Consider the following 15,211-nt stretch of genomic DNA (forward strand, 5'->3'; position numbering starts at 1 on the left):
TTATCAGATTTCTTCTTGCTATTGAACAGTATTATATTTTATATAAGTTTTATATAAAGACATAGAAATGGATAGACACTGACATATACTGCAAACCTAAAGTATGCAAAATATTCTATTTACTATTCAAATTATCTTTCTTTAATTATCTCTCCATAGAATTTTCTGGGAAAATTCAAACCCCCTATGTTGCAGCTGATGTGGGATCTAGGCTTACTTTTCTCTTGTGGGTTAATTTGACTTTTGGATTGTGTGAATTAAATAACAGGGTGACTGAATATTAATTTAGTCTCTGCTTTGTAGAGCTATTATGAAGCATAAACATGAAATCAGTCTTGACATTCTATAAAAGAGAGCATAAATTTTTATTTTGACTCTTTCCTACTTTCAGTCACTAATGACTGAAGAAAGTAAGCTGTGGTATACTTAGGGAATAAATAAACAAAATGTTTAAAACATTGTCGATTTGAAATTGTGATTAGTGAAGAGAATGTACTACTAGTTGATATGAGTTGATGAATGAGAGTTAAATAGATATAGTAAACTTAATAACATGTAAAAATGTATAAATTTGTTTAAAAAAATCACAGGGAAGCAAACGATGAAATTACACAAAAAGTATGTCAGTTGGCTCATTTAATCGGAAAGATAAAATGATAAAAAAAAATGAGATGAAGAGAAAATTTGGAAAACAAGCTAAGAATAAATAAGAGATGAAAAATATCACCATCTGGAAGATTTTAAAAACAAATTAAAGAAAATGATATTTAAGAAACAGAATAAAACAGCAAGATAAAACATGAATAAATTCAGTTTGCTAGTTTTTTAAAAAGTTAAGTGTAATAGGTAAAATTTTTGAGGAATATGCTTGAAAGATGAATAGTATATTAGAATAAGTTTTAAAAGCCTAAGGTCAGCTAAATTGCCTCCTACATTTAGAGGAAAGTAATTTTAAACAGTGTTCCCCCCCCCCACCCCCCACCGCCCCGAGTACAAAATTTAACATTCCCTGGGAAAATATACAGGGTCATTGATTTCAAGGCAGTTGAATCAACCTTCTGACCTTGTTATAGAGTTCCATTCTCTGGATTAGAGCTCATTGCAAAGAGATTTATGTTGGTTGAGGTCTCTTGTGAGTGATTCTCAATGTAGCAATCCTGAGGCAGAGATATCTCCTTCCTCAAATTCTTATCCCACAAGGAAGACCAAATAGACAAAAAACTTGAGTCCCTACTAGGATCTAAAGTACAAAGTACAGCAACAGATGATGTTGAGATTATTTCAATGCTTTTCATGTTCCATCTTCTTTGGGAAATTGCTTTTGAGTTCTTTCTTTCTGTGGGAAAAAGAAAAATTAAGGCAGAGGTAAGGATATATCATAATTGAAGCATTAAATGGTATTCAAATATTAGAATTGATAAAGTCACTATAAATTGTTCTGAAACCCAGTCCATTCTGTTCACATACCATAGAATCTCATGCATACTAGGGAAAGAGTACCAAGGCTCAAATCAGGTAGCTGTAAAATCATGACCTCCATTCCCTCCCAGACTGCGGAAGGAGGACTGGGGCTTCCCACTGCAGTGCATTTTGTGACTTTACTGTGGCAGGATGAGCTGTGTCTGCACCTGACTGTGACTTGAAAATGAAGACACACTGAATCTTAGGCCACTGAAGGGCTGTCTTCCCCAAGCTGCAGCATACTGAACTTGAAGTGCAGCCCATCCTACTGCGCCCCTCAACCCTCAGAGGCCATCACTTTTATCCCCAGGGATTCAAGGTAAACAGTAATTAATTGATTACTATCTGCCAATGAGCTATGCAGTGGGCATTTTTCCCCAGACAATTCAGATCCCTTTCTAGAGCAACTTATTTAAAATTTTTTTGCCTTACTTTCTGTAACTGTAAGGTGGAGGATAATAATATTTAGGGGTAACACTTATTAAATATTTATTATATACTATAATTGTTCCAAAGGTTTATGTGAGACTAAATCTTCTAATTCCCAGGATGATATTTAAAAGAGTGTTTTATTTTTACCTGAATGTTATAGGTGTGTATATTGAAACTAGAGAGGTTAAGAAACTGTGCCTGTCTCATAGAGTGAGGATATAATATGACCAAGTATGCGGAATGGCATCATAGCACAGTGCCTTGCATGTGGTATTCATTAATAAACATTAGCTTTTATTATTATTATTATTATTATTATTACTAATTTCAGAGTCTCTGTCTCTGTAGTTGGAATTTCTCTCTCTTCTGTGGAAGTTCCTGTTTTAAATGCTCATGTATTTCCTGAAAGATTCATCCATGGCAAGAATAGACATAGACTATACTAGGTCTATTTTAAACAGAGAGACTGATATCCCTATGTTCTTCGGTGGGGCTACAGAATCAACTTAGAAAAAACTTAAAATTAACTTTTTAGCTATGAATGCTTTCATTGCTTCACATATTTTCTTCACACAGAATGTATACATTGTCGATTTGAACTGCCTACAGAGATTAGGTTTCACCTTTGAATCAGTCCTCCTTAAAGTGAATTAATGAGTGGAGACCACCAGGAAATGGCAGATCAGACACTCATATCATGGTTAAAATGAAATGCAAATTTGATTAGCTATAATTATGTCCAGTATTTAGAAACCTACTTATCATTTTGTAGACTCCTATTTAAAAAATTATAATATGTGGTTTTGTAATATTTAATACCATCTATATTGTTGGAAAACATGAGCCAGAAACCTGTCTCTTATAAATAGTTTACTGTTGTGACCAGTTTCTTATCTGAGCTCTCTTTTGATTGAAAAGAAATGAACCAAATCTCTGGGAGAGATGCCCCTCAAGTTTCTTTTATTCTCCACATCCTTGCCCACAGCCAGCAATCCTGATTCTGTGGGGCATTATTTATGTTACCCTGTTTGTATTTTTGTTTTCATGTTGTTAGGTATGAGTTATGTAAGTAAATATCCTATGTGTCTGGGTTATTATAATATTGTGTTACATACCCACACATATACACACACTATATGTATGCCATTCCAGGTGTTACTAATAAGTGATTCCTTCTAAATCATTGCTTTTGTCATGATACTTTCCTATTCAAGCTGTGATTGGCTTCCCTCTACTTAAATATTGAGTCAAAGCCCCATAAACCAGGCCTTAAGACTCCCCAAAACCTAATTCCAAATGATCATTCTTTTTTGTTGTTGATTTTTTTATTTTTTAATTTTTAATTTTTTTTTTTTTTGTTTTCTTTTCTTCCAAATGATCATTGTAGTCTTACATTTTAACTGTGGTCAACACAATCATTTCACCTCATTTAATCTGCTATAATTCTTCTTCCTAAATACAACCCGAAAACTTTGGAAGCCAACTTCTACTTCTGGCCAAAATGGAATAAAAGGAACTAGATTAACCCTTCTATCTTAAATAACTAAAAGATATGAAATAGTGGTTTTCAGACATTGCACAAGCAGGCAGTGCACAAAAATAATCACATGAGAGAGGAAACTTCCCCACAATTGTCCCCCCTCCTTTTTCCTTCTTGGGGCTTTTCTTCTTAGAGGTATTTCTAGCCACAGCACTGGGAGAGGACTCCAGAGAGAGCCTAAGTAGGTTTCCTAAATTGATGTGATAGAATTGGGTATATGGGGGTGTCCAGGTGGGTGGACTACACAGAGCAGAATGCCACAGAGAGAGAATCAGCACAGAAAGAGAGCCACAGAGAACCGTAGAGGTTGCCCTTTGAATCATCAGCTGAATACTGACCAGCATGTATTTGTGAGGAATTATTCAAGGTGGGAGAAAAAGCCATTTAAAAAGAAAGCACAATAATCCCTGGAGTTTAATAGAGCCTGGAATTGTTTGTTTCTCACTAGCAAGAGTAGAAAAAACATCATAATACATGAAGTATCAGGTACTTAGAAGGTTATTGCCTCAGTAGTGGAGTGTAATTAGCCCAAGACTAACAGTTGTTCTAGTCCACATAACAGTGTTTGAAACCAAGCCTTAAAAGGAAAAGCCGTTTCCAAGTAACTTCATTGCACCCTAGTGGAAAGTTTAAAGTGTTTTTTTTTAACTCAAGAATATTCAGCACTTTTAAAAAATCCTCAATATGTGGCATCCAATTGAAAATTACCAGGTATACAAAGACACATTTGGAAAAAAAATGTCAATTGGAAAAACATTTGGAAAAAAAAAGAGTCTTGACCCAAACCATTGGATAAAACTTTTGGAACTATGTGAATCTCTTTACTTCTTTCATGCACTCCACAAAAAGCTATTATAATTAAAGTAAGTTGATCGGAGTGCAGGAGATGAGTCATATGCATGGAAAGAAACATTGTGCACACTTGCCTTTTTCTAAGAAATAAGAGTAAGTTAATGATTACTAACTTGAATTCACAGAGGACACCATTGTTTTCAGCCATTAGTTCTCAGCTCCATGGGGGAGAGAGTGGAAACCAAGAGTGTGCACCTTGAATTGGACACCACACATCATTTGCTGCATTGGCACCAGTGTTATCATTCCACTCCAAACCTCACCTCTCTTCTGTCTCCCCACTGAGAACTTCTGCTAATGGAAACATCCTTACTTACTCCCAGAAGAGGATGCCTCTGAACAATCTGGCTACGTAGCCCTCCACTACACCCCTCAAATCATTATTTGTTCCCTTCTGCTTTAGAATTCTTCCTACATTTGTCTCTGACTGATCTGTTACACATTCATTACTTTATAGGTTTAATATCTGCCTCTATTACCAGATTCTACACTTCATGAAGCAAGGGATTTGGTTTACCTCTGAGTCTTCTCAGTCCATAATAGTCACTCATAGATATTTATTAAATGAATTAATAATTCTTATCACACAATTATTTTTGTTGATCTGAATTTTTTGTGAATCAGAGCTTTTGACACTGTTTTCCCACAATAGGTGCTAAGCCGAGTCAACTCAGTTCCTAAGTTTAATAATAGATCAAATGAAAAGTAGATAATGAAGACTGAATAATCCACTTCTATGAGCCTTTAAATACATAGGTACTGCTGATAGGGATTCATAGCAAATACATTCCCATGTTCCCCACTATCACTTGCTGTCCCTTTTATGAAACTAAATTACTTTGATCGAAATTAATTAAATATTAATTGAATGTCTATCAGGTGCCAGGCACTGTGCTTTATCATGGGAATAAAACTGTGAATAAAATATTCTCATGGTTTCCATCTTCATAGTTTACAGTCTAAATACTTGATAAGTCAATATTCTATTAACAAAATTATGTGCAATGGGAGAGAGAAATGTGAAAATCTAAGATAAATAGCTCTAAATCTATGTAGCTATTGTTCCGGTTACTTTTATGAAGAACAATAAAAACGTATGGCATACGAAATGAAAAGCATACGGCCCTAATGTCTAGGGTACTATCTGTATCCTTGCAAGAATATACTTTTGGATATATAAAGTATATAAGAAACAGAAAGGTCTTAAAAATGTAATTTAAGCGTACCTGGATGGCTCAGTTGGTTAAGACTCTGACTTGTTTTTGGCTCAGGTCATGATCTCAGAGTTGTGAGATGGAGCCCCATAGTTGGCCTCTGTGCTCAGTATCGAGTCTGCTTGAAATTCTCTCTCCCCATCTCCCTCTGCCCCCCTTTGCTCTCTCTCTAAAAGAAATAAATAAATAAAATCTAATTAAAATAATGTAATTTAAACTTTTGTTTTGGAAATGAAAGATCTTGCCTCTTCCTGTGTTGAAACTGCCTTAGAGTTGAGAAGACAGCTTGATTCTCACCTCTGCTGCTTACAAATGTGTGATCTAGAACAAATCACTAGATTTTTCTGTCTCCATTTCCTTTGTGAAATTATAATAATTATTTTTCCACTTTAACAAGATTGCAGTCCGAATCAAATATGATTATGTTTTAGGAAATGCTTTGAAAACTACACTGTGGCTAAAGATATTCAATAAATTATGTTTGCAAATTGCTCAGCATATTGTTATAAGCACTTAGTAAGTGGTCAGTACATACAACTATTAGAGATGAAAATTTAAAAGGTAAAGATAGCATATAGAAGAGTTTAAGAGCGAATTATATTTCCAAAGAAACACATTTTGAAATTGAGAACCAGAGGGCTTTTCTTTTCTATTCTTTTCCTGAATTTTGATGTGGCTATAATTAGAATGTAGTATCAACAATCTTCATACATCTACCAATGTATGAAGCTAATATTCACCTTCCTTCTCCTACTTCAATTCTTTCTCCAGGAATGCTTGATGAGTCAGAGAAAGGTGCAAAGAAACCCCAAATGGTATTCACTAAATTCAGTATCAGGTTGAAATGTCTTCCATCATATTATTTTTATGAACATTGGTTTCTCTGATGCCTATTGGATCAATGCAAGAATCAGGTCAGAGATCAGACTGTCTTTATGAATATTAAAGACAGAATAGAAGGCATTACATGTGATTAGAATATTTTTGGTCAAATCTTTCTTTTTATGAACTTGGGATCAGAACACAACATGAAAATGAATATTTAGTAATTTTGGAATTCTTTCCAGGAATTATTTAGCAGAAATAAAAAGCAAAATGTGGAGCTTTTGAGCACATTATAAGCATTGAGAAGATATTCTTGTGTTACTCAGCAGAAGCAGCACACTCTTTTACTTGGATTCAGCTATAAATAATGTTCATTGTCTATTGAAACATTTCCTTTAAATTTTTCTTTTACTATTCTAGGTAAACAAACCATTCAGAGCAATGGCATTCAACCATCATCATCACCATCATCACTATTTGAGAGAGAAAGACAGATAGCATGCACAAACTGGGGAGGGACAGAGGAAGAGGGAGAGAGAGAATCCCAATCAGGCTCCACATGGAGCATGGAGCCCATCATGCAGCTCAATCTCTTGACTCTGAGATCATGACTTGAGCTGAAATCAAGAGTTGGATGCTTAACTGACTGAGCCACCCAGGTGCCCCTCATTCTATCATTATTATTAGCAGTGAAAATCATCCTTGTCCTTATTAAAAATTATATTACTGATAACTTTTTTTCCCATCATTTCAAAAAGAGCTAATGTTATTGTTGTAACACGACCTAAGAACTATGAAAAATATTTTGTGTAACATAAAATATTTCCTGGGAAATATCATTTACACGGACTTCAATGGCAAAGATAACTCTAAAATTATGCAATGAAATGGCTCTGCTATTCACCAGGAGGCCGTATAGAATAGGGGTTAAATGCACAGATGGCTAAGTTGCTGGAATTCAAATCCTGAATTGTCCTGCTGTTTCACTAGTACTGTGCTTCACTTTCCACCACTACAAAATGCCCCGTGCCTATCACTTTTTTACTAATTATATGATATTCTATTCATTGTAGCTCTAATACTTGGTATACATAGATACTCAGTTATTTCTCAAATTCATTAAAAGCAAAAACAAGGGGATCCCTGGGTGGCGCAGCAGTTAAGCGCCTGCCTTTGGCCCAGGGCGCGATCCTGGAGACCCGGGATCGAATCCCACGTCGGGCTCCCGGTGCATGGAGCTTGCTTCTCCCTCTGTCTATGTCTCTGCCTCTTTCTTTCTCTCTGTGTGACTATCATAAATAAATTAAAAAAAAAAAAAAAAAGCAAAAACAAGCATATGTCTATTTCATAAAGTAATTGGCAAAGAAAACTAATATCAAGTATTTAGAAAAATAAATTTCAGATCTAGTTTGTAGTCTTGCTATTTAAACTATTATCTGTTGTTAGGAGATGCTAGAAAGATAAATGTTAAAGAATATTAGCATTTAAAATGCTCTGGAAAGGAAAATAAAACAATATTTTTTCTTCTGCTATATGATTATTCAGACTACGTGTTTTCCTTCACCTCAATTCCTCAGTTTTGTTGTTTACCTTTAGGCACATTTACTAGACCTATAGAATCAATGAAGAGGAGGTAGAAAGTAAAATCTAAGAATCTCACTGGAGAAATGCCCATAAAATTCAAACCTGTTTCAATTAAAAGTTGAAAGATCAGTGAAGGATTTTTCATGAAGGGAAGTTGCTTGCATTATTAAAAATCACCACAATCAATCTCTAAATATATTATTTTTTTCTAAATATATTAATTAGAAATATAGAATTGATCAAATATTTAAGAAAATGAAATAGAGGGCTAAATGAAATCTTCCATGGTAAAACTTCAGTGTTTTCTTAAATACTCCTTTTAACAAAAGTTCAAGAGTGCTGGACTTACCCTCAATAATATTAATAGCATCTAACATTTACACTGTATCTACTAGTTGCCAGGTAATATTCTAGGCCACTTAATATACTGATTCCTTTATTGCCAATATCTCTCTGTTCTGGATACCATTATTATCTTCATATTACAAATGTGGAAGCAGAAACACAAAGATGAGTGACGAGTGTTAAATGACTATGTTGGGATTTGTCAAGGCATTCTGGCTTTGAAATCTGTGTTCTTACGTACTACATGCTACGGGGCACTGTCCCTCAGAATTCCTACTTGAACTTCCTACTCTCACTACCACCTGCTTTCCTTCTAACCTATCTGCCTGCTTTTTAGCCACTTGTCTGTCTTATTAAGACCTCCACCAACTTGACTCTTCCATTGTTTTTCCTACTCATCGCATAAATTCACTTACGTCTTTATTCAGTGTAGCATCTACAGTGTATCATAATCACCTCATTTTACACCCTCTATTCCCTCCTCTCTTTTTCTTTGATACCCTCATCTAACTAAACAGCAGTTCAAATTACACCAAACTATCTGCCTACTCTGTGTGTATATTGAGGAGCTGAGCATTGCAGAAGATACGTTCAGAACTGCTACTTATGTTTTGTTTCAATTCATGATCATAGGGGATGCCTGGGTGGCTCAATCAGCTAAGCATGTGCATTTGGCTCAGGTCATGCTGCCGGGGTCCGGGGATGGAGCCCCACATCAGGCTCTCTTCTCAGTAGGGGGTCTGCTTCTCCCTCTCCCTGTCTTTCACCCTTACTTGTGCTTGCTCTCTCTCTCTCTCAAATAAATACGTAAAATATTTTTAAAATTCCTGATCATAAACTTAAGTGCATGCATTATTGAGTCAAAAAATCCTATTACACTTCCTAGTATGTTCACTTTCCCATTATCAAAAGGATCATTGCTCTTTACCTATAAAGATGTTCACTGTTTCACTGTTTCTAATAGCAAAAGACTGGAAAGAATCTAAACACCCAGAACTGAATTGACTGAATAATGTACACCAGCACAATGGAACAGCTTTATTAATGAAAGAAGGATAAAAAAAAAAAAAAAGAAGGATACTTAGAAGAATAGTGAAAGATACTTATTGGCAAGAGAAAACAGTCATTGTTACACAAGGAAGGCAGGTTACAAAAACCTTTGCACCGTTCAGTTATAATAAAATACATGGAAATAAAAATGAAAATTAGTAGTGGTTTTCTCCGGATGGCTGGATTAGAAATAATTATTTTATTCTTGTTTTTATTATCTCTATATATTCTCCATTGAGGATCGGATATCTTGTAGTAAAGTTATCTTTAAGAAGGCAATGATACTATGTCATTTTCTTCTACTCTCTTCTCCCTAACACATCACTCCCCACTCCTCCTCCCTCTTCAATTATGTTCTAAATTTGTATTGAAAAAAATTGATCCGAAATTCTTTGTTTTCTATCTACAATCCTACCTGCATTTCAGCATATTTTCTCTACTAGCTCTTGGGTTCCTGTAAAATATGGGAACCTTGCTCACCCTACAGGGCAACCTCATGACTGATGCCCTGTATCTTTTGCTTAGTCACTTCTGCAAAGATTTTAATTGATTAAACTTTCTGTCAGCAGTTTGGTATTCTCTCTTTCTTGAATGATCCACTTTCCCCCTTTTCTACAAAAGGATATAACATAGTGGCTCAGGGGTGGGCTCTAGGTAGAACCTGCCTTGATTGAGCATTGCTTCCCTTATTTCTAGCTGTGTAGACCAATTAGCTGAACTAATAGCTTTGTAGAGCATTTGCCAAATTTCTCTTTCAGTTTCATTGTCTACAAAATGTGTTATTAATATTATGTACATCATAGGATAGTAGGACGTAATTAGGATGATATTAATTAATGCCTGTAAAATTCTCAGAATAGTGCCCAGGGCATAGTAAGTAGTTAATAAATGTTTCCCATCTCCTCCTCCCCCTCTACTTCCCTTTATCTTCTTCCTTATCGTTTCTTTACAAATATGTTTTTGAACCTCTTTTTTGGGGGAAAATGCTCTCTCATACCATTTCTCTCTTTGGCTTCATTTTTCTCCATTCCACATTTACAGGAAATTTTTTGAACACTTTTCAATAGGCTCTCCACTTCTTCACCTCTTTGATTAGGTCAGTTCGCACTAGTCACCATTCATACTGGCTCTTCTTCCCAGTATCACAATGTGTCCTTGCCATGGACACATTGGCAAGCAGCAGTCATTACTCTTTTTCATCTTCACTTTTTAGAACCATCTGACTCTGTTTACCAATTCCTCCTTCTGGGAACATTTTCTTCTCTTGGTTTCAAGAACATTATGTTCTCTTGATTTTCCTACTACCTTTCTGCTCTTCATGGCTCTTCCTCTGGCATTCTTCATGGCTTCCCCTCTGTGTTAGCATACTCTAGGGCTCTCTATCCAGGCTACTTTTCTGTCTACTTACTCTCCTATCTTAGAAGGCAGAGATAAGTGTAAATAACAAATTATATTTAAAAACATTTATGTTTATATGATTTAACTGTGCCCACTAGATAAAAATATATAAATAAATCTTTATGAAAAGGGCAGTCTTCAAGTTTTAATAGCAGTTGTAGAATGTTTTATTTTATTCATGACCTATTAAAGTGAACAACATTAGCTTTATAAAGAAGTGGAACAGACACCTCACAAAATGACTACTCATGTACACGTGAACTCATGCTCCTCCCTTACATAATCCTCATCCCTAGCAACCACCATGGAACCAGCAAATGATAACCATAGTATGCAAAGAATAATCTTTCCTGTAAAAATGTACCATAATGGAAAAATCCCATTGTTGATTTATTTTTCAAAAAGATTTTACCAATGAAAGGTTGAAAGATGGATCAATATTACTCTTTCTTCACTCTCTCCCATATCAATTACTTATTTTGTCAAGATAGTCACATTATTTTTCAATTAGTTTTGTACATGTCTAAGTCTTTCAGTAACCTAAGACCTTTTTTCCCAAGCAGAACCTTACAGTCATTTACTTTAGTGATTTTCTGCATAATGCTTGCTACATAGTAATATGAAAAATATTTCTTGATTGAAGAAGTAAAATAAATTCAGTATTATGTATACTTTTATAGTTGTGTTCCAAATAGCCCATGGTATTGGTACAATAAATAGAACATAGACAATTTTATTAGAATGAATTTTAATTTCTTGTTCTAATTGTTATTAATTAAGTTAATAATTGCTATTAGAGCCTACTCACTGGTCACCTTACTTTGATTTTTACTCTCCTCTTAAACCTTTACTGACACTGACACATTGGCCACAGTGAGCTCCTTGAAAAGCAAACTTTACCATGTCACTTTCCTGCTTGAGGGCATTGTTGACACCTTGATAGAATCCTATTGTTCTTTGATTACAGTCCAAAAGCCTCAATAGGGCCAAGTAGATCTTATGATTCCCTTCCCATCTCTAGAGTTTTATCTCAAAGTCCTCTCTTCACTTCTTACTTGTCTCTTTGGTTTTCTTTACATTCATTGTCATGGTGTTGGCTGCCTGCCTAAGATCTCAGAGTTCTCCTCCTTTAGTCCACTTGCCTTATTAACTCCATGCTCAGATCAAATGCCACTTCCTCAGGGACTCTCCTTTCATCTCAGGCTAAGTAGGTACCACTATTCTATGTCTCCTAACACCTGATCCTGTTGATAGACCTCATTTTAATTGTATTTGCTGATGCATTAATTTATTTAACTTCCATCTTCCTTAAGCGTTTAACCTAACTTAGATGACTATATGGACTGTACTGCCCTTTATAAGATGACAAATTCAGGTTAGGGAAAATGTGGTAAAATACTAAGTGTCCATGGTAATACTGAGATATCAACACAGGGATTCTTATGTTCCCCCTTGACTTTGAGTCCATTTGATTGAGGGTCATAAGCATAATTAATCTAAGGAGGCAAAAGAAAAAAGGTGCTACATGCTATTTCAAATGTCCCTAGCTAGCATGCCCACTGCAAAATTACAAAACCTATATGGAAACACTTTTCTTTAATCATGTCTTCCCTGCTCTCTAAAGATGGGTTATCAGCAGGGCCAGAGGAAATCTTTGTCTTCCTGGAGAGAGATTTTTTTAATGTGGGAACGATCTCTTTCCTGCTTTCCTCACCAGGAGTGAGAAAGAATGGCATTTGACTTCTTTCCCCTTCCAAGGAATTAGGGCTCTCTTACCTGTGATAAGTGAGAAAATTTAGGTGCAACTCAATCAGAAAATTGTGGGGTCACAATGCTGGTGGACACTTTTGATGCTGCTGAAGTCTATACAATAGGAGAGATTTTAGTTAAGAGAAGTAGTGTCTGGGAATGACCTGCATTCCTACCACATAGACTTGCAAAGACAGTGGATCTTTGGTAACTGGAGTATGTATCAGTTTAGGTGGTGAGGGTTATGCCATCTTCAATATCCCTTGAAGTCTGCTTATTTGAACATGAAGAGCCTAGAGGAAAGAGACAATGAGCTGGAGGTGGAGGGATGGATGGCACACTGGGGAAGTGTAGGGTAAGGCTATGCCTGGGCAAGAGATTATACCTCCCTCCTCATTCCACGATCCCAAAGAACATCAAGAGCTTCTCACAACAGAGCCAGGCACTTGAAGGTAGTCATGAGGACAGCTGGTGGCAGCCATGGCCGGCTCATTTGTGGAATACAAGAAATAGTGAAAGGGATTATAAGGGAAAGGAGGGAAACTGAGTGGGGAAAAATTAGAGAGAAAGACAAACCATGAGAGACTCCTAACTCTGGGAAACAATCAAAGGGTTGCAGAAGGGGAGGTGGGTGGGAGGATAGAGTAGCTGGGTGACGGCACTAAGGAGGGCACTTGATGGGATAACCCCCAGAATATTATACTATATGTTCAAAAATTGAATTTAAATAAAATATTAAAAAACAAAACAAAAAGAATTTTTAGAAAACCAAATTAAAACAAAAGAAAGGAAAACTTTTCCAGAGATATCTATTATCATCTCTCCTTTTCTAAAAGGAAGCTGCATTTCATTACCTCTGCTCCTGTCAATTTATTCAATAGAAAGTAAAGATTTCTTCTGACATTTTTCTTGGGAGAAAGGTGAAGCAAGTGAAAGCTGTAGCATAGAAAGCTAATATACTCTTCCTTTCTTGCATCATGAAATAAAGGAGAGAACCTGTCTGCAAACTATGAGAAACTCAGAAAGAGTGTCCATATCTACCAGCCGGAGAACTATCTTAATGGAAAAGTTGTGTTCACATGATCATTTGTCAGTCTTTTCAGCAAGACTCATATGTGACTTTTTTTCTTTTTTTTTTTTTTTGGACTTGATATGATTAAAAACTATCGTTTTGGAATGTGCAGAACGAAATACACATTGAGTTAATTACTCAGGAGGGGAGGAGTGAGAAGAAGGAAAGCATATATTATTATTATTGCTATGCATCTTAGTAAAATGTGTCTGAAAAAGAATACACTGAAGAAATAAAAGAAATTAAATTGTTTTAGGTCTTTCATCACCAAACCATAGACTAACAGTGTTTAAAAGGACCTTATAGGGTAAAGCTAATGATAAAATAATACTTGTGAAGTGTCTGACACATCAGCTAATGTTCTAGGTATGTTCATTTTTTCTGATAACCCTTGACAGGTTAGGTCTATTATTCCATTTCTGCAGATGGAGAATCTGAAATTCAGAAGTATTAAATAACATGTCCAAATTGCATAGCAATAAATGACAGAACTGAAGTATGAACCGATTAAGTGATGATTCAGTCAATGCTTGAACACTGTCAACTTAGAACCATATAATTCCTGGTTACCCAGGCAATTAAAAAAAGGAACATGATTTGTATTGTGTTCTTAATAAGCAAAGTTAGAAACTCAGAGTGAAGGTTTAGGTTTTTTTCTGATTGCTTCTTTATAGAAAAATCATATCCTTAGTTAATTCTACAAGGATATGAGAATGCATTTGACAAGTTTGACTTTAAACTTGCCATTTCAGATCACAAGTAACACTTTTTCTTAAAGGTTACATTTCTGTGGCAGAGATTGCTAGCTGTTCACCAAAATCCATTCACCTCTTCTTTCAGGATCCACAATCAGTCTACACTTCTAGCTACCCTTGCATTTAAGTATGACTGAAATTCTAGCCAACAGAATGTGAGGAGATAAAGTGTGTCTTCCAAGGAAAAGTCTTTTTTTAAAAAAACCCTCCATGCCCTCTTTCCTCTGTTGCCAGTAAATGAGATGATGATGAAGTCCTAGAAAATGGTTGAGCCACAAAATGAAAGGAGTCTGGATCTCCTAATTCTTGACTAGGGATGCTTGCTTTGAAATCTCTCATGGGGAAGAAATAAACTTCTACTGCATTTGAGCCCTTGAACATACTTGAGACAATCTGTAGTGCAACAAATTCAATAACAAAATAGTGGATTATTTGGAATTAAAAATACAAACATTGCATTTGGATTTGTTGTTCCTCATCTACTGTAAAATCATGGTGGATAAATGGACTTCTCTGAGTCAGTTTCTTCTGTGAAACAGAAATAAAAATTTCCACTTTATGAAATTGTAAAGATTAATTTAAATCCTAAATATGACATTGCTTTATAATCACTTAGCAAATGTGAAACATGTAGGATATATTTTTTAAGAGAATGCTTCACTCTTAGTCCAGAAAAAAATGTTCTTTTCTTTTTTGGAACAGCTTGAATAAGACACAATTTATATACCATAAAGTTCATACATTTTAACTGCACAATTCAATGAATTTTATTGTATGTAAAGAGTTTTACAAACACTACCATATTCTGGAATATTTTCATCACTCCACAAAGAGATTGCATACTCCAATCATTCCCCATTCCTACTCACAGTCCTATAAAAATACTAATCTACTTTCTCTCTCTCTCTCTCTCTTTCTCTCTCTCTCTCTCTCT

The 15,211-nt window shown here is 35.4% G+C and overlaps 2 long non-coding RNA genes across 2 annotated transcripts in view; one reads left to right on the plus strand and one right to left on the minus strand.

Annotated features, from left to right (window-relative positions):
* Window positions 1–15,211, plus strand: part of LOC125753839 (uncharacterized) — a 92,927-nt gene that overhangs the window by 17,726 nt on the left and 59,990 nt on the right. The window lies entirely within an intron of this gene.
* Window positions 698–15,211, minus strand: part of LOC118352583 (uncharacterized) — a 79,938-nt gene continuing 65,424 nt past the window's right edge. The window contains exon 3 of the long non-coding RNA XR_004809911.2: window positions 698–1,336. This is a non-coding gene — a long non-coding RNA (uncharacterized LOC118352583). The remainder of the gene's footprint in view (window positions 1,337–15,211) is intronic.

The sequence above is a fragment of the Canis lupus genome, chromosome 27, assembly GCF_003254725.2.
Source record: "Canis lupus dingo isolate Sandy chromosome 27, ASM325472v2, whole genome shotgun sequence".
Taxonomy (NCBI): domain Eukaryota; kingdom Metazoa; phylum Chordata; class Mammalia; order Carnivora; family Canidae; genus Canis; species Canis lupus.